Source organism: Heterocephalus glaber, unplaced genomic scaffold, assembly GCF_053883595.1.
Source record: "Heterocephalus glaber isolate CG9 unplaced genomic scaffold, H.glaber_assembly_v1.0 deba00001538, whole genome shotgun sequence".
Lineage (NCBI taxonomy): Eukaryota > Metazoa > Chordata > Mammalia > Rodentia > Bathyergidae > Heterocephalus > Heterocephalus glaber.
The window spans coordinates 14,772,015-14,792,269 of record NW_028258333.1 but is presented as its reverse complement, the minus strand read 5'-3'; the positions used below and the strand labels follow the sequence as shown (position 1 = coordinate 14,792,269).

Genomic DNA, 20,255 nt, shown 5'->3' with positions numbered 1-20,255 from the left:
ACACGTTTTCCTTCTATTGCTATTCCTTTTTTTTTTTTTTTTTTTTTTTTTTGATACCGGGGTCCTTGTGCTTGCCCAGCACCAGGTGAAACCACTGAGCTAAATCCCTGGCCCTTCTTTAAGATCAATGTGTTCTTTAGGTATGAAACAATCAATAATATTGTATATGTGTTTTACCTTCTGCTGTTCATTGTTTCTTCAATTTGAAAAACTATGAATTCTCCATTCTTACAGTCATCACATATTTAATCCCTCTTTGTTCAGTTGTCTTTCCTCACAGAAGAGTTAAAAATTATCTGTGCTAACCTTAGGTCAGTCCAGTAAACATTTGGGAAATTTTCTCACAGCAGTATTTAGAGATAGTTGTGTGATCCATGGAAGAATCCATTAGTATGTGGCAATTTCTTTATTCAGGTTCAGAGAAGGAGAGTTAAAGGCCTGTACTGAGTTTTATCACAGAAACTCAAAGTAGATAAAAATTTAAATCAAAAGTTAAAAAGCTAATTTCCTGATTTGGATTAGATTAGAGGAGACAAGGCATAGAGACAGATCTGTGTCTCCTTATGACAACGGGTATTCTGAATGTTAGAATGATATGAGTTACATCATTTTTTTCTATATTTATAGCAGAGATGACTCTAATAAACTTTATGTAACTCCATGAAAAATGCTGAAACCATATACTTTAGGCCACTTCATTATCGAGTGGGATACACCTACTCCATATAGAAAAAATGAACTAATTTATATGTCTCCTGCCCCATGCATTTCATATTGAATGGATTTATATATGTAAGAATTGATGAAAATTAGTACAAGGAGGTAGATTTGATATATCAATTAGGCAAACATACTAGGGAGCTACTGTGATTAAAGTAGCAGGTATTGTTATCGCTCAGCTATCTTTCCCATTACTATAGGGATCACCCAAGGAAAAAGAAAAGAAATTGGCCAAGACAATAACCAGCTTAAAGTTAGAGCAGGAAATTTAAACAAATGTTGGCAAAAGAAAAAGCCCAAAGACATAAAGAATGATATGATTTCTGACTGAGATCAATCTTGGGACATAATCGATCTGAGAGTATTTCACTCAGATTTGGATATAGTATAAGGCACGTGGTGTTAAGAATCATGGTTTTGGTAGATGATTAGAGAAACTTGAACTTCTGAGAAGTTCTGATATAAGTAAGAATTGAAACAGTGTTGGGGTTAATATTAATGATTTGCTATGGTACAAAAGAAATTTAATTTAATTTAATTTAATTCTTACCTCAGTTTCATCGACAGTACATCATCATCTAAGTTTAGTACATCATCATCTAAGTTTAGTACATCATCAGTTTGGAGGACCAAATTTGTGGTGCTGAAGTTATATTCATAACAGTTGCATAGAAAACCTGTTGTACACAATGTTTGAGAAGGGGTAAGCCAGTCTTACCAGGTACACATGCTGGTCTTAGATCCAAGGGTTGTTTTGTAAGTTGAGTCATAGCACAGGTAGCTTCTGTTTTTATACAAGTGCAATACTAATGTCTATCTGGGCCTATCTGATGACTTCCAGTATGGCTGTATGCTAAAATCTCATTTGGAGGTAATGTTTACCTTATTCACTAACTCATTCATTTTATTTTCCAATTTCACTACAAGATAACTAGCATGGTGCCTTGTTTGCTTTTCCTCTATTTCTCCAAAATTTGCAAAGGGTTATAATATATTACAATACTATTTATAGTAATAAATGCCAAGAAATATTACTTTGTATGTAGCAAGAATACATCAGCAGTTTTAAACAGCATTTGGAAACCACAGTATGAAGATATATTGAGTATCAAGGAAGGAAAAAATTTCAAACAATTATACCTTTAATGCACAAAATAATTAAGAAAATAATTAATTTTTAAAATATATTACAGATAATATTTTATATTAACTATGAATTAATTTTGATGTCTAAATGAGAAGAAGATGACATACATTCTTACTGTGGAAATAATAATGGTAATATTTTTATGCAAGGCAGTTTGCTAAATATTCACATTCATTACTTCAAGTATTGAAAACTAATTTCAGAATGGTGTATAACTCAATAGAGAAGTGTTTCTTTAACCTATGTGAGGAAGTTTGTGGTCACCAGCACCACAAACAACAACAAACTATTTTATTGTGATATATATAGTGCTACTTACATTAGTTCCACTAATCATGATATGCAAGGATTTTTTGATAATTTTAAGATTTATGTCTTCAGATTTCAAAGAGTAATATTACAAACCAAAGACAGGTAGGAGGCTTCTGAGAGCTATCTTTTAAAAAAAAATTACTCTTTTCTTCTGTTTTATAAGATTGGTAAAAGTAACTTCCAATTAAGATACAGAATGCTCTGTTAGATGTGGATTTCACACAAAATAGTTTTTCCTGGCAGTTAAATTAAATTTTAATTTCAGTTGGAAATTAAGTGCAGGTAACATCAGGGATTGAAAGCTTTTATTTGTGAATATTTAAATTACATTACATTAAAATATTTTGTTTGGCTACTTTCCCCCCACTTTACATACAATATTTTATCTCAGTTTTAACAAAGATATTCCTATAATATAGTTTTTATTTGAAGAAACAAGGAGATCTGGAAGAAAGAAATAAGTCTGAAGGAGCCTGTGAATTTTAAATTAAGTTTCTTTGCCTCAAGAAAACATTCAGCCTCCATGAAGAATTCACTAAGCTGTCTTAACCACTTGAATTTTCTAGCTCTGGAAATATGCAGAAAGTTTTTCCTCTTTATCTGTTTTCATTTGTAGATGGAGAAAGTAAAACTTGCTTTTTTTCTACCTAGAAATTCAAAATTACTTAAAAACTTTTAACTCCACATTCAGTCACCATGCATTAGTAGTGTCACAGTTTATTTTGGGACATATAAAGTTTTGTTTTTCTGAGCATTTGCTTTCTCTTTTGAGAAATAAATTTCCATAATGTGAAAACCTCACATAGACAGTTAGCTTTATTATCTACACTTCATAGATAAACTTTATCATTGGAAGAAAAAGTGGAAATTTTAGTTTTTTTATTGTCTGTTTCTCTTTGAAGCATCAAATAAGATATTGATTTTTTTTTTGGCACTTAAACTATTTACTTACTGTGACTTAACGAGCTGTTATAAAATAAGCCCTATTCCCACCGTGCATTTCATACAACTATTATTTGAACTTCTTTTCAGAAGGATTTATCTACTAATCGATATCATTCTTATTGTGCCATTTCCAGAAGCACTGAAAACACTTCCCCTCTGAGGCAGGGCTTGACTGCCTTGCTTTACCTTCTCTAAGAGTTGCACAAGGCAGAGCAGGAACTCAAACAGGTAGTTCTTGAGTCTGGTTTTATGGCTATGGTCACCATTATTTTTTAACAGTTCCAGAAAGAGTGAAAATCCTTATTTGGATTATTAGGGAAGAAGCAAAATGTTTTAGGGCTTCAAAACAACAATTGAAACTGTTCCTTTTACTTAAAAAAAACATGTCAGGATATCAATTATGAGATGTTTTTAAAACACAGTTTCTGAAAGATGATTTTACACTATTAACCCATAGAGACAAAGATAAAAAATTCATCATTATCAGGGATGAATACAGTTGGGATTCTTTCTTTTCTTTTACAATTAGAATTTTGCAAGGAAGTAGGGAGCAGTGAATAAATACTTAAAGGACAGATACACAAAATTTCTTTTGAATAACAACACTGTGGGTATGATATTTTCTACAGATGATTTACAGGTTACAGACATTCTATGACCTTTTTCTCCCAATTGCAAACAGATTAAACAGAGTTGATTAATAGAGACTAAAAACACTGGGTTATTTTCTCTCACAGGGGTCTTTGACAATGCCTCCTCTCTGAGCCCTCCCATTTTATTCGCTTGCAAATCACTGTGCCCAAAGAGGTCTTTACTCCCTCATACCCAAGCCTGGAGCCCTGCAGCGCCATCAGCTGCAATATCTTCCTTTCTGAAGAACGTCTCTTATTAATCAGAAACGCGGACTGGAAACCAATCAGATAGAAGAGTTCTTTTGGCTTCAGCTTCCTGCCTGTCTGAGTTAAAAGTGATGCTGAAGAGAGGCACACTGAGATTCGTGAAGATTCAGCTGTGAAGATACCATAAAAAGAGAAGAGAACGAAGAGACAGAGGTAGTAACGGAATTGTCAGTGCTAAACAAGGCTAAACTCACTTCTATTACTAAATAAGGTAAGTAGTACTTACTTTGTTTGACGATATTAGCTATTCGATTTTTGCTTTTTTACAATGAAGTAGTGCAAATATTGCTTCTAGTTGCCAGGTCTCTCTCTCTCCCTCTCTCTCTCTCTCTCTCTCTCTCTCTCTCTCTCTCTCTCTGAAGGTAAGAAAACATTTTATAGTTTTAATAAAATATTTAAATGCCATTACCAAAATATACATTATTTCCTTCTTTTCTTAGTTTTAAAACCTTGATCCTTATCCAATCTCTTTTTGTAGTCCTCAAATTTCTATATGGAATATTTTCATAAAAAGAAAACTAAACTTCAAATTGTATTAATTGATTGTGGAAGCTTTGATTTGTCATTTATGAATGTGTATATGTATGTTTTATTATGTTAATTTGAAGTGGATTTCTTGCGTTCTTATAACTTCTGTTTAAATAATGAGTCAGAACTACTAAAAATAATAGTATCTTTATAATAAGAAGTGGTTTATGTTCAACATTAAAAAATAATATACAAATAGCAAAAGTGACACAGAGGTAGGTATTACATGTCACAGTTAAGTTGTGCATTTACATAAGTTAAGGAGATTTCTTCAGTAGTTATGGTTCTCTCTCATGTCAATATTAAGAATGTAGACACTTCGAGTGTAATTGGGAAATATATTTTAATGGAATGGAGACTTGAAAATCATGGGAAACAATGTGTCAAAAGCAAAACTAGCAATTTTTAAATTCCTGATGATGTAAAAAATACAGTGATTTGATGGAGAATTGTTTTATATTTTGTTCCAGTGTAATCATTTATATCAATTACATTTTTGCATGTGCATTAATCTCAGAAAGACTTAATGGATTTTACTTCTGAGGGCATCACAATTCTGTATAGTATTTATAGTTAGATACTTTTAATGGAGTGAAGTTGTTAGAAACTGTTTTGTTAACAAAAAATGTACAATAAGAGGAAAGCTGTCAATTCTAGTAGATAAGTTTACATTTATTTATATGAAGAGCTTTTTGATAAGAATTAAATTAACTATAAATTCGAGAGGAAATAGCTCATTCCGGGGATATGTTTTAATTTTTTCTGTTATATTGAGATATATGAAATTCTTATCTGTTTTTTCTCATGACTCCTAAATTCTGTGTAGCAGAAAGAATTAGTGATATTGTGAGATAAAATAACCTGATAACTTTTGTGAAATAGGAAGGAATTTTTTTTTGGCTGCCTTTGGTTTTATCTATGAGTTTAAAGTGTTACCCATATTCAAGGTACTTAATTTAAAAAACTCTCCTGCATTCAATAAAGATAGATTCTATTTTCAGGTTCATTCATTGATTCATTGCCTAGGCAGTGCTGTGTCAACTGTGGAGCACATTGTGCAACTATGGAACTGGTCAATGTAGGTTTGAACAGTAGATCTTTTGAAAATAAAGACATAAAATAACCTCTTTTTCCAGCACATAACTCTAAAGAACTTGGACGTAAAATATACAGCATCCATTTGTAGTCCTGTCACCAAACATATTATGGGTTCAATTAAAGTTTTCCCAAACTAAGAATGCATAAGTAATTGTATGTATTTCATAGATACATGTTGATATGTTGAAATGCTACTGTAAGTATATGTATATATTTTGAAAAAATGAAGAGCTATTTGATAAAACATATACTATGAGCAAATTTAACTGTGAAAATATGAATAGAAAAATGTTCTACAATAAGCAGATGGTAGTAGCAATTCAAATGTAATGCACAAACTTCAAGTTAAATATAATTGGCAGTACTAATAATACAATAATAATATAACATTTTCTAGGTTATAAAAATGCATTTTTTCTTTCAATTATCCTTTTGGTAATTTTAAAATATTTGAAATGGTTTACATAATTACTATTACATTTACTAAGTAACTGAAAAATTGACTCATACGACTGCCTATGTATAGCCAAATCTCAATTCTAAATTGATATTGACATTACATTTTTCAATGTTAGGTTATGTATGAGTCAGAAGCTTCTGAATCTCACCTTGCATGGACAGGATTCATACTTTTAAAAAAATGTTCCTATAGTACTTACAGGAAAAGCTTAGTGAATGCAATATCCTCTCCATGATACATTTCCCAAATGAGATTTAAAGAATAAATGGAAATTTTTCTTTCCTACTTGTAAATTTATCTTTAGGGATCAGTAGTGGGATGATTATCTCTCCTCATGATATTTCTAAAGTATATGCATGTATCTATTTATGTTTGGTGAGTGCCTAAAATTATAAAATAGAACGTATGTGAGTAACATAGCAATATATTCTGTGAGAAGAAATAAAGATGAAAGTTAATTGAAGGAAATACATATGAAAGTTAATTGAGGGAAATACAATTGAGGCATTACATAAACATCGGCTGTTACTTGTTCTCAGTGAAAGAGAAAAGGCTAGATGGAGCACTATTTAGCATAGCTCAGATGCTTTCATTTCATCTATCATTAGATTTCTCTCTTAATTTGTTCACTCCAATACACACTTAACTGTAACGTTGAATGCATATAATTGAAAAATAAAGTGTAGTACTTGAAAAATGTCAGATATAATATTTAAAATATACACCTAAATTTAAAGGCATGTATGAATGCATACATAAGGATATACATAGATATAATGTGCATATATATGTAAAAATGAATAAATAAAGTAGTTGTAGCATAAGGTTATTTGGTGAGATTTTTATCAGAGAAAACATAGGTTCTTGGGTTTTTTATTTCTTAACTAATCTACTTAAAGTTAAGTTTTCTTGAAAAGAAGTCAAGCTGAATGTGACCAATGGGACATAGATTTGAAATACCTTTTTTTTTTACCTAATGCTAAATTTATAAATATGATCCTTTTTAATTAAGACTCTAAGACATGTTTCCTAATATAATGCAATTTATTTCTCTGTATCTTGCATATTTGTTTTCAAAATGAGTTTTACTTCCAAATAGATCCCTAATAATTGTGTTAATATACATGACATTATCTTATTTAGGTATTTACATAAAACTTTATAACTTTTATAAAAGCAAATTCAATTACCTCCAATTCTGATTCTACACATCAGAAAGCTGAGGTTTTAAAAGGTCAAGTTACATAACCAAATTCGTCTAGTGGAATATGAATATTTGTCAGCATTATGTGCAAACATAGCATGCTAAGTCATGAAAATTATATTAGCAATATTAATAATGGATAGATGGATGTATGGCTACATCAATAGATCAATAGAAAGAGATGATAGATGACTGATAGACAGACAGGTAGATAAACAATAATTTCCATACTATTTTGAATGTCTTGCAGAAGTTTTGTCTCTTATGAGTTACCTCAGTTTCTGTCCCTAGAAGCTCCATTAACCTCATCATTTAAACACAAAGTGTAAAGAGTGACCTTATACACTTTTATATATTTCCACTGCCGTCCTAACACATTAGTGTACTTATCCCTAAATGTAGCACTAGTTACAGATGATCCGATAGCCACATTACAGATGCAAAGTGCCAGAATAAAAGCAGGCTCTGGAGCTTACCCAAGAGATTTTTACATTAACACTACCGAGAAACACCTCACCAAATATAAAAGTCATGATAATGGATTTTGCCAGTTATGAAGGGAAAATAGAAATATCACAAGGCACTGTTGTTGTCAGTTGATATGCGTGTATTTTATTTTTTAATCTTTTTATTTTTAGGATGAGAGGTGCAAAAAGAAGAAGAGCTAAATATTTCTTAAAGTGGCATTCCAAGTTATTTTTCCTGTGTCATTAAATTGACAAATTGTAAATCAATTACAGGAGGAATGAATGCTTGTATATATTCTATTTCTCTTGATGAGAAGAAAAGTTTTGGTGTTTCTAATTTGAAAATTTCAGAGCATATGCTTATTTCATAAGTATGGATTAAAATGTTTGCTCTTCCTCTCCAAATTTTGAAAGTGTTTCCACAGTACCGAAGAACATGGGTGAATGCAATTTATTGTTTGCTCCACTTATTTTTAATTTATAATGGAAATAGTGGTAACTAATAGTTGTTATTTGATGTTTGAGTTCAAAGTTTAATGTTTCTAGGTGTGTTTAAAAAGCAGATATATCTCATGGATCTTATAGTGGTATATGCTGCATTTATCAAACTTCATATATTATTAATAGAATATCCAGTGAGTAGTCAATCTTTTCTTCATATTTAATGAAACAAGATCTTGAGAAAATAATGCAAAACCAGCAATACTAAGTGGAAGTAACCTTTAAAGAAACAACAAACAATCTACATAACTATGTGTTGTCTGGGCAAATGGGCACCAATAATTCACTTCCTGGGTCAAAAGAAATAACAAACTATGCATACTACTTTTATGAAGCTATGACATTATTCCTAAAAGTTCTCAATTGGAATTTTTCCTAGACCTTTGTTTCATGTTTTTCCCCCCTGAAATAGGTTACTGTAATAATTTTATATAAGTTCTGGAATATTTATTTAAAATATTCATACCTATATGTTAAAAATTCTTCACAATATAAGTAATTTGTAAGAAATTAAAATCATTTATTTGAATGATAATGAATCCACAAATGAAACATTTAAGAAAACTTAATTTCTAGAGTTGTCTACCTATATCTATATCTATGTATAATATGTCAGCATATATGGCTATATCTCTATTTACATATTTGTGTATCTATATCCTTAGTTACATCTGTGTGTGCATATGTGTGTGGATCAAAATAAATAAAGCAGAAGGAAATAACACAATAATTTTCAAGTATAAATTTGTTATAGACTTTATGTATAATAATGCTGTACCATGAGACATTTAAAAACTTTTCTGGGAAGAATCTATACATATTATTTCATAAACAAATAAAAGGAATTATAACTTTTTTATTTTTAGGTAAATATAAGAAAGTGCTGAGATCCCATAATTGTCTCAGTAGCAGAATCATACAGGAGTTTCAACTGAATAATGACACTATCATTCACATTATTCTTCTCCCCAGACCTCAGATGTACCCAGGTCATCTGTTTTACAGATGAAACCTTGGTTTGGGATACAAAAAAACCTTATTTAAACATGAGTTCAGAGATTATTCACTTTAATGTCTAAGACTAAACCACTTTTTCAAGTCTTCTGTTGAAATCAATCTTTAAATATATTCAGAGTAAGAGAATGTTATTTCAAAATGAAAATGTCACATATATGTGTCTTGCATTATATTTCAATAACTATATTAATAAATTTCAATTTTCTGAAATTGTAAGAAAAATCTACAGATGCAAATCATATGACAAAAGTTTGGGGAGATTTTACACTAGTTTGAAAATTCCAGATTACAGATTTGGAGAAATATATCCTTAATTATAAACAATATTTTGTTCTTTAAAATATAGATATGAAAGCAGGATTTGGAAAATAAGTCATTCTTCAACACTTAATAATACAAACAGTTCTACATGTATTTGTAGAATACATTGCTTTGCTATAAATATGACGTTTCGTAAAATATAATTAATGTATTTAGTTTTATTAAATTTAATGGTGTACCTCATTTATTTTAACATTAATTATTTGATAATCTGTCAATTTTTCCTTCTCAGTACATGGTTTCTTGTCAATGAGAATGTAAGTGAAACAAAGTCCTCAACTGTATCCATTGTGAGAAAGTTTTTAAAGTATCAATTCATCTTCAAAAATGTAAAATATGAACCAATTTTAACATAGAGCATAGAAATCATATCATTCAGGATCAAAGCTGGTCTTTCTTATTTTTGCACATGATTTAAAATGTTCTTAAAAACATAAAATAATACAATACATCAAATAATATGTTTATGTATTCATAATTATATATATAATATAGGTGCATGTGGATGATTTAATGAGTTACTATTTATAATATTCAAAGTAAAGTTGTTTTTATTTTTGCTTTTTAGTGCTGTTGTTTGAACCCAGGGCCTCACACAATCTAAACGTGCTTTTACCACTGAGCTACACTCTCAGACCCACGGTTCATGTTTTGTGTTGGAAGTATTATACATATTTTATCCTTTAAATATAGTTTGACTCTTTGAAGAAAGTTATCCACCTTCTTTTATCTTTATTATTCTCCTTGAATTGTACATTATTTTGTGTCTAAAATAGAGTTCACTTAAATTGTACATTGCCTACTACTTTCTAACAAATTAAGCATAAATCTGTAGTGATTCATAGAGAACAGATACACTTTTCCCAAGCAGTCAACTGTGATAAATTATTTATCTTCTTGCTTTTGCCTCCTTGTGCTTTCCTACCTTCATCTCAACTCCAACTCTGCTGACACTTCTGTTTCCACACCTACTCCTTCATTTCTTATCATTTTTCCCCACGCCACCCCTCCACTTCAAAGACAGAATATATTTAACTACAACTGCCTACCCTTTTTAACTTGGCTTCCATTGTGGAAGATGATTCACTGAAAATGGCTTTTCCAACTGAGAAATTCCTTAGAACCTGGGAACTAAGAAGTTGTCAACATATTTCATGATGATTTTCTCTTTTATAACTCTTCCTATTTCTACCATCTATCTGAAAAGAGGCACCAGATAGTGTTGAATATTGCCAAAGTTATATTCTTTGAGACAGTACAACATGGATTAGCACTTCCACTAACAAGACAGTTTGTCTAAGAGTCCAGGGATTCAGACCTGCATGTACACAGCTACATGAAGATTTCAAAGATTTGTTAAGAAAAGCTGGGAATTTAAAGCTAAAGCTACCCTTGTATATAGCTCAGATTCTTAAAGTATTGGAGACATAAGTTTTGACTGACTGGTTGAACTCAAGAGACCCATGCTTTGTTTGTTTTGAGTGCTGGGGAGGGAAACCAGGGAGTTGTACATGCTAGGAACATGCTCTATCACTTAGCTACATGTTTATCCCACTTTTTTTTTGACTTTGAGACACAGACTCCTTAAATTGCCCAGTCTGACCTTAAACTTCCACAATCCTTCTGCCTCTCAGCCTCTTGCCCAGCTTTGATTATAGACATGCACAACAGCACTCAGCTTATCCAACTTTTCACATTAAAAATAAATCTTATGTTCATTTGCATATAGTAGAAACACTGTGTACCTGACAGTGTGCAGGTACAGTTGGAAACAATGTTTCTCCTGCTGCCACCATAGTGTGACACCTCGATGAATGCAGACTTAAGAAATCTATTTGGTTTCCTTCATCAATTCTTCATCTTCTCTTCTTTTAAACTCCCGATCAGGTAAAAGAACATTCTGTAATTCATAATAATATATTGATTCATCCTCTGGCTGCTTATTTCATTTTGCTAGATTTAAATTTCTTACTAATTGAATCCCTGCAGCCTCCCAAGCTCTGCACTGTGCTGACGCAGCACCTGCTTAGCAGGGGAAGTCATGTTCAGATGGAGATCGCGGCTGTTTCCAAAGCGCTTCCGTTTTCAGACGTTACATTTGCCATTTTGACAAATAGCTACCTGTAATTTTTCCTTTCTAGTTTTCTTTCTTTTATCTGCCCTCTCCTTATGTAGTATGGAACTAACAACAGTAAGCACCTGTGTTCTAGCATAAAGTAATTCGAAGAAAATTTTGTTCCTTTTATAGTCTCTCATTATATACTTTTGGCATTACTTTAATTTCACAATTTGAACTATTGTGTAGCTCACTGGACTGCTTTCGTTGCCTTATGTTAATCTTCTGAAGTTGTCCCAAAAATTGAAATCAGTAATCCTAACACGAATCCAGACTACAAAATGAGTACAACTATAACTCCCTTTAAAAAGTTACTTTTGAAATTAATTCAAGACTGTTTATATAATTTGCAGTATTTCCAAAAGACATGTATAGTAAAAAAAAAAAAAAAAAGTCTTTATGGCTTGTAATCCTTTCACATAGGATCCATGTTTCCAAATTCAGAGAGGTAGGGCCTTTCTCATACCTTCCTTTTGTCTTTTATGGTGTAATCTTTGGCTTATTTTGTTTGTTCAGAAACTTACTGCTTCTTTATTTTATTACTTTAATAACCTTTAATTGTTTGCTTGGTAACCAATTCCTTTAACTTCTGATACAGTCTATAAAGTATAATTCCATAAATTCTGGATCCAGCCAAGTTATCTTTCCTTCCATTCCAACACCCCATCACATTCACAAATAAGTCGATATTCCCCAGCCTTGAGTCAAAAATTTTTGGCAATTATGTTTGATCCCATATTTAAATTATTCCTACTACTTCAGGGTCTTAAAAATATGATATCTTTATGACTATAATCCAGTGACTAAAAATATACTTGAAAGATAATAATTTTCTCAGGAAATATTTGAGAAATCCTACTGTATTCCAAGTGTCCTTTTAAAATCACTCTGCTGATTTGCAAATCACCAAAATAGATGCTATATTTTATGAAAAAGTCTTGTCTTTCCCCATCTCCAAGTTCTTTTTTATATTATTGTCTCTTCTTCAAATGTCACTTTTTTCCTCCACCATCCCATTTTAAATGTAACTATGAGTTAATAAATAGGTAAAATAGGTAACAATTTCCTATGTACTACATTCTAAATTTTAAAATTATGAACTGGAATTTTTACCAAGGAATACTTTAAATACTTCATCATAAATACATCTGAAAGCCACTGCCTTAAAATATCCAAAATGTAGGTTTCCAATAGCCAAATGGTCCTGATTTTTAAAAATATGGTACTTAATTTTTAATATTTTCCTGGATGAACCTCCAGAGCTTTTGTAATATTCATAAAGACTTTCCATATCATTCAAAGAAGGTGTGAACTATTTCAACAGACCACAAATTAAATCACTTTTGCCTAACAGTGGGAATTTATTGGAATATTACTAAAAATGCACAGGCTTGTGTTGCTGTTAGACCAGGCTCTCTATCTAACACTCACATTCACTTGTTCTGTTTTGATGGTAGTTTATTTCCACTATGAATACAAGTTTTCTCAGATCTGAAAAGTAATAACAATATTTTATGTTATTTGGACAGCAGGATGCTGGAGTCAGACTCCTATGTGTAAAAACTTCTGTACCTCAGATGGGAATTTGAAAAAACTTGTAATGGCTTGGAAGTCCTGGAGATTCTTGGGTAAAATTAAGATATTAGCAGTATCTATATTTTAGGATATTATAAGGAGACAAAAGATGTTTATCACTACTTTTACTATAAAGAATATTGTTACTCAGGTTCTTGATATTTAGGTAAAGGGTATTTGAAGCATTCATGTGTGAAATTAGGAGACCTAACTTAATTCAATGATTAGTTGACTGTTTTTGACATTAAATAAGGGAAATGTAGGAATAAGGTTTAATATTATGAATATAAATATTCATATATAATATTGTTTCTTAAGTTGATATAACATACAATATGAATTGCATATTTTTAATAATTTTGTGGTGCATTTTTTTACTATGACATTAGTACAGAAATTACTGTCAAAAATAAAATAAAATGTATTAAATGTTTAAAAGGGTATATTATTTATAGATTTTAGAGATGTAAGTTATATAAATATTTTAAATCTATGGTAATAAAATTTTATATTAATATGATCTCAAATTTTAATGCCAGGTATTTAACATTCCTTTTCTATCTTTTTTAATGATCTTCCTTCTTATGCTTTGAATTATATTCATGACTGTAAATGACATTCATGACCTGAAAATGAATAGAGCTTATAAAGGTGGTTTATTTGTATAAGAATTTTACTGAGGCTTGAACAAAAATTGTAATAATTGAATACCTGTGGTAGTATTCACTGAAGGTACCTTGAATGTATAGTTTGTGTATAATGTTGGTAATTTGATCTTATATCCTAAAGTCCTATAAAACGGAATTAATAGTGTAAAATATAGGATTATTTAGATAATATGATTTAGTACATTAGTTCTATACTCATATATTAGCACCAAATATTTACTCAATTTTCACTGAACATAAAGCATTGTTAGGGACCTTAGGATCTGTTCTAGAGTTTTCTCAAATGTCAACGGTGGTAATTCATTCCTATCTAATGATCTTATCTTGAACATAATTTCCCTTTTTCTAGTATTTTTCCACAAGTGAGAACCCGATTATATAATCACAGTTCTTCTCTACTCTCAAGATCTGTGATCAATCTTTATGATACCATATTTAACATTTTTTGTTCTTTCTTGCTTCTATTTCCTTTTAGCAGTTTACTTTTTCAATGATCTCCAGCTAAATTTTCCAAGATAATTGTATTAATACATCTTCGCTATCTTTGTACAAGGACTTTAGATACTCCTTTGTTTATATCCAATTATTTTTCTAATCACAACTGAATTAGATGATTACCCCAGCCAAAGGCTCTTAAGCCTCCTCAAACACAGTGTGTTTGTTAAAAAACTGATCTTTGATCTTGTCATGAACTGGCTGAATATTCTTTAAAGGTAAGAGTCAGCAGTGTGCATTGAAAGATTGGTATCATTTCAGCAAAGTGTGAACATTATGGCACCCTTATTTTTCAAACAATATGTAGAAAATATACAATTCATCCTCAACAATAAGCTCCATGTTTTGGCTAAAATATACATTAAAAATGAACATATCACCCAACTTGAATTTTAATATTATACCAAAACACTTTTAATAAATTTTAACAAAAAAGAAATGAAGCATTGCATGTATTTGGGGGTATATTTTGTCTTGCTAAATTATTCCATAAGTGAATTCTGCTGCACATAGTTGTGAAAATAGTTTACATGCCATACGGGAAATGCTAAGACATTTCTGATTTTGATCTTATACAAACTCTTCACCCCTACTTCCTTCTTCTCCCTCATCGACCTAAATTAATTTCATTTTATTCTGAGCAACAGAGGAGGAAAAAACTCAAATTTCGTCCTGCAAAATTTATTTCCTTATGGAATAATGTAGGTAATCATCAGTCTTAGGATTGTCAATGATTATAATACATGCATGAAAGTGCCTATGATAGTTGTTGCTTAATAAATATAGACACTACACATCATTATACTAACAATGAACTCAAATTGTCAGTTTCAAATACTACTTTGGGGAAATTTTATCATGCAGTCAGGAAAAATATTAAAAACAATTCTGTATAATTTTCTGGAGTTTTTCTCACCTTAACATTTAAATATAGGTACAAAATATTTTTTTAAAATGATTTTGCCTCCAAATTAATGATGGAAATAATCGTTTAGGCCCATTCTAGGATTGTATTTGATTCATTTATACATTTTCACAAAAGAAAATGGATGCCATGTTTTAAAACTACTGTATGAGTAATGATAAATGTAGAGGATTTGCATAACAATGAGATGATGAAGTGCTAAATTGATGTAAGTCATCAGTTTAAAATGGTTCAAAACCAAAAAGAGGCACAATTATAAGACTGTGAAAATGTATTTTAATGTCTATGAAAATATGTTTTTTGGAAAATATTTGCCCAATCTCAGCAATAATGAAAATAAGGTCAATTATATTGATTCTAATAATATATGCTATTTTAAATGAAAGAGCTGTCTGTTTGAAGAAACATTTTTAAATTAGAAAGTAATGATTCAATAAAGCCCAGGATTATTATAGCATGACGGAATTTGATATTTTATTTAACTAGCTGATGTTATAGGTAAGGATACCAAGACTCTGAAAAATTACTTAAAATTATCCCAAAGCAGAAAAGCCAAAAGTAGAATCCAAGTCTTTGCACTAGATCATGCAATTAAGAATGCCTTACCAAAACAATTCTTTATATCCTTACAAAATCATTTGGACTCATAACCCTTTATATATAAAAGTTGTGTTAAATTAAGTATGAATAACATGAGATATAAAAGTGACTGCCATTTAATTTACCTCTGTGATTGGATCTGGATTTCTATGAATACCTTAGTGAAATAGTAGGATGGACCTGAACTCCCATGTATAGATGGGAATTAATTTACGCTAATTTATATTATCTTTCAAATTGAAGTTAACAAATTGTTTCTCAAATTGTACATGGTGGAATTATACTCCATTAGAGTAAAGAGAACAATGGATGTGATAAAACAAACAAATGAACAAACAACAAAAAGCATAGAGAAAATACATTTATCACTCTGGGAATTAATTTCTTCATTTTAAATATAATGGATAGGGCCAGGGATTTAGCTCAGTGGTTCTGCCACCTGCCTTGCAGGTGCAAGGTCCCGAGTTTGATTTCCAGTTCCATAACTAACTAACTAACTAAATAAATAAATAAAATGGAGAAAGGCTGGAAGATATTTAAGGAAATTTTCAGCTTATTTTAATCTTTGTTTGAAAAAGTTATTTTAAAATTTCAACCATTTTTCTAGACTTTGATCTTCCAAAAGAAAAAAATAGAGAGGAAGAAGAATAACTGAAATACTTTGAAATATCTAAAAGCTTATGTATTATGCCCTTAAGCCTGGAACCCTTGAAGTCCCATTCTAAGATGTTGTCTAGTGTATGTCAGAAATACTGTCTCTGTTCTACTGACCTACATAATGTCTACACTTCCTCTTACCAGTACCAGAATTTCTTTGTGCGAACAGAACATGACCTGAAATTTCCTTATTGTCATACATATTTAGAAATTTATTTATTCATGCTGTCAAACACATCACATTGCCTTAGGCATTCTTCAACACTTTCACATCTAATATAACCTACAACAAATTTAAATATTGATCAGCTGAAAACTAGAAATTTCAAATATCTGTCTAAAATCATTTTTGTGCCACAGCTACTTCAATTAGTGTAATCAACTCCCATCATTTAACTCACTACATGTGTTTTACAGCTATAAAATTGTGTTCTTTTGTAGTATACATAGATACTTTTAAATTTTTACTATATCAAGAGATCTTATGAGACAGACAAATGTTTTAATACAATTGATCTGTCCTTCCTACAAAAACAAAGATATAAGTAGTTTTTACAGTTTTAAAGATAAGTACTGGATTCATTCAAAGAACAAATAATTCTAAGGTCAAATGAATTCTTAATAAAACTCCAATTTGTACAAACCTTGATTTATAAAAAGAAGATAATTTTACAGGTTATATTCTACATCTTTTATTTTTAAAATTTATTTTATTTTTTGTTTAGTACCGGGAATGGAACTTGGGTCCTTGTGCTTGCACAGCAGGAGGCAAAATCACTGAGCTAAATCCCCAGCCCTAATCTACATCTTTTATTAATTCTATCACTGATTATCATTTCACAGTTTAATGTCTTGGCAAAACAAAAACAAAAAGTTGCACTTAGAACCATCAGCTAAACATACTAAGAAATTGTTATTCTTAATCATGTTTTATCTACAATATTATAGGAATGATAAGAAAAAACATGAACATGGAAGATAAGCTCTCCTAAATCACAAAAGTGCAATGCCCTCTGTTTCAATGTAGTGTCTTGGGAAAACATAGCATCAAGAGAATCTGATAGCCAATTAACCATTTTGCTTTCACAGCCTATTTACATGAAAATTAATTATTTATAGGTAAATTATCTCTTCTCCTTGTGAATTCCTTCTGGAGTAAAGATTTTTTCTGATGTTCTGAGGAAGAAAATTAGTCTATTCACTAATTAAATTAATCTCAATGTATAATACCATTTTTCAGAAAAATACTGTACCTGGTATTTTTTTTTCTGTGAAAATGAACCTTTATTTATAACGGTATCTTGCTCAAGTCTGTGAGATAAATGGCTCCTGTGTTGGGTAAAAGAGACTCTTTGCCAATGATTTTGCTCAAGTTAAATGAAATGTCGTATATTCCTGGGAGACATGTGTGTGTGTGTGTGTGTGTGTGTGTGTGTGTTATATTTATATTTTATATCACTGTTAAGAATGTTTATGTTCATGGAAACAACCTTAGTACTATTATCCGTATTTCTATAAATATGAAGAGAATTCATGTTACTAAACTACTTAAATCTCACATGATCTTTTCCATAAAATTTAATTTTACAAATGTTACTTAATAATATTTCCAACTCTTATGACTTATTTTTATTTTATAATGGTTGAAAAAACCTTTTTCTCTTAGTAGAATGAAGAATTTTAGGACAAGAACTTAAGTACTGTCCTTTAATATAGCAATACTAATAGAGCATCTAACCCAGTTAAATATACATATAAACACTGTTTCATTCATATGTGAAATGTTTGAAAAAAATTGACATTCAAAAACTAAGCTACTTAGCACAATACTTTAGCTCCCTCTTTTGGATAGCTCAGATAACAATATGAAAATGAATATGTTCTCATTTCTACAGATACATTATAATCATTGATGTAATATTTATTGTGTTATTAAACTTCATAAAAGCAATCAATTTAATACATTTTCAAATAGTCATCAGCTACAAATACACCTGGAAATACTTTTAGTATTAGAGGACTCACTCAGATATTGAACACTTCCAAGAGATGGATGTGTTTTGATCCAAATATTTATACATATTGTTTGAAATAATAATTCAGTTTTACGTGGATTCTGAAGTTCTGTTTCTCCAAATAAAATATTAGAGTGTATATATTCCAAAAACTAATTACTATTTATCTTAATAACTAAGAAATTTTTGAAAAGATTGCTCTCCTGATATTATAAATTTGGTGAATTTTTAAAATGTTCTTGACTATTTTTCTTAGTTATTTCAGTACTGATATAGAAAATAGTACATCAGATACATGAAACAAGTATGTGCAATTATTTTTTAAATGTGTAATTCTTATACACATACATATTTAAACATATATCCTTTTCTATAGTGGCACTACTAGATAATGTAATTTAGTACTAACACTGAACTAATGTGCATTCTTAAAGTCAAATTTTTGTGTTTGGTACAATTATTTATATTATTGCAGTAATCAAACTGTGCTCATGAAAATGTTTAATATTTAACAGCAGAAAATATGATTTGTGTAAAAATATAATTTTTGTTATTATTGAATTCAAGGGGGAAAAATACAGCTAAAGCTATTAATCATCTAAAAATATAAATGAAGGGGATATTTTTTAAAATATTTTTTACAGAAATTTAATTTTGTAGACTTTAATCTGAAAATTAACAATTTTAAATAAGTAATTTTAAAACTAAATGCTCTATTTTTTTATTTATAATGAAAATAATGTATTTGACAGTTGAGAGCAATAAATTCTGGATTAAAATATTTTAGAATTTTATGTTGAAGTGCTAATGTTATTTTCAAATTAAAGCAAACAATTATATTATAGGATAATCAAAACAAAATGTAATTTTATCTCACTTACTTTCTAATATCTTTTTTTAATATATAATACCTCTTTTGGGGTATTTAATTTTACAAAGAATTTAAATTTCAATTCTTCTTTTAAGAATTTAATAATTATAACGTTTTTCAAGTCTACAGTAAATAAATACTAGCAAAAATACTAGTAAATAATACTCAGTATAATTATTTTTCTTAAAAATTCTATTTCTCTTACATCTCATTTTATTTCAAAGGATTTATAAAATCATTATTTGCCTCGAATGAATTTAAAAATCTATTGCATTTGTGTTTATTTACATATTATTATTTACAGCTTTTTAATTGAATGGTCAATTTTTTCTCAACTAAATATAAATTGTATCCTCTTTCACTTTACTAATATGTTTGCTCTATGTGTTGTTTGAGAGTTGAAATTAATATATCAAATATGGAATAATTTTATTATTGGATTCATTTCCTCTTATGCAGGTAATACACAGAGTTAATCATTTACCACAGACTGTACATAGAATGGCATTCAGCTTCTACTAGTTTAAAATTCCTCCTCAAGATTCTGTGTTGATCTCAATGTTAAATCCACACTAGGCTTCTCTTGTTTTTCTCAACACCACTAACAAACACATGGCCAACTTCCTAAAAAAAAAAAGTTAAATTTCTGTAATACATTTTACAGAGAGAAAAAAGGAATTTTTCATGTAGGAAACACCAGGCCTGGGAAAAGAA

General features: G+C 30.0%; 1 protein-coding gene across 1 annotated transcript in view; it reads left to right on the top strand.

Annotated features, from left to right (window-relative positions):
* Window positions 1-4,084: 4,084 nt before the first annotated feature.
* The window catches only part of Cdh9 (cadherin 9), a 137,139-nt gene continuing 120,968 nt past the window's right edge, over window positions 4,085-20,255 (top strand). The window contains exon 1 of the mRNA XM_004848670.3: window positions 4,085-4,234. The gene's annotated coding sequence lies outside the window, so the exon portion shown is untranslated. The remainder of the gene's footprint in view (window positions 4,235-20,255) is intronic.